Genomic DNA, 1,184 nt, shown 5'->3' with positions numbered 1-1,184 from the left:
CACTGAGAGGATGGGAGGTAGCCATTGACAACGGTGAAACCCTTGCTTAAGCTTGCCATGGAAAGGAGTAAGAAGGATTGGATGAAGACAGTAGGAAAGCAGAGAGACGGAAGGAACGCAGCATCTCCATACGCTTATCTGAAATTCTCACCAATGAATTGCATAAGTATCTCTATCTTTATCTTTATGTCTTATTCATCATTCATAACCATTTGAGTTTGCCTGACTAAGATTTACAAGGTGACCATAGCTTGCTTCATACCAACAATCTCTGTGGGATCGACCCTTACTCGCGTAAGGTTTATTACTTGGACGACCCAGTACACTTGCTGGTTAGTTGTGCGAAGTTGTGTTTATGCCATGGTATTGAACACCAAAAACTTGGTGTTCATCACCGGGGATTAATTGAGTTGTGAAAATTATTGATCACAATTTCGTGCACCAGTCCACAGATCCTGAGGTGTCAAGGAATTCCATCCCTGCACCAAATAGGCATGTAAAATGCCTTTGCACACCATTCTGGCATTTAAACGCCGTGTGGTGCACATTCTGGGCGTTCAACGCCCATGTAAAGCATGTTTCTGGCGTTGAACGCCAGTTTTATGCTTGTTACTGGCGTTCAGCGCCAGCTTTTCTTCTCTAGGCACATTCCTGGCATTCAGCGCCAGAATGTTGCTTGTTTCTGGCGTTCAGCGCCAGGTTGATGCTCTGTTCTGGCGTTGAACGCCAGCCTGTGCTTCCTCTAGGGTGCGAATTTTTTTTCTGCTGTTTTTGCTTCTATTTTTAATTTTTATGATTTTTTTTCGTGACTCCACATGATCATGTACCTAATAAAACACAAAATGAAAATAAAATAATATAAAATAAAAATTAGATAAAATTGGGTTGCCTCCCAATAAGCGCTTCTTTAATGTCAATAGCTTGACAGTGGCTCTCATGGAGCCACAAGGTGATCAAGTCAATGTTGTATAGTCCCAACACCAAACTTAGAGTTTGGATATGGGAGCTTAACACCAAACTTAGAGTTTGGTTGTGGCCTCACAACACCAAAATTAGAGTTTGACTGTGGGGGCTCTTCTTGACTCTGAACTGAGAGAAGCTCTTCATGCTTACTCTCTTTTGTCACAGAGGGATGGCCTTGTGCCTTAAACACAAGGTAGTCCCCATTCAATTGAAGGACTAAC

Source organism: Arachis duranensis, chromosome 6 (assembly GCF_000817695.3).
Source record: "Arachis duranensis cultivar V14167 chromosome 6, aradu.V14167.gnm2.J7QH, whole genome shotgun sequence".
In the NCBI taxonomy this organism is placed as follows: Eukaryota; Viridiplantae; Streptophyta; class Magnoliopsida; order Fabales; family Fabaceae; genus Arachis; species Arachis duranensis.
Note: the sequence above shows the minus strand (reverse complement) of the source record.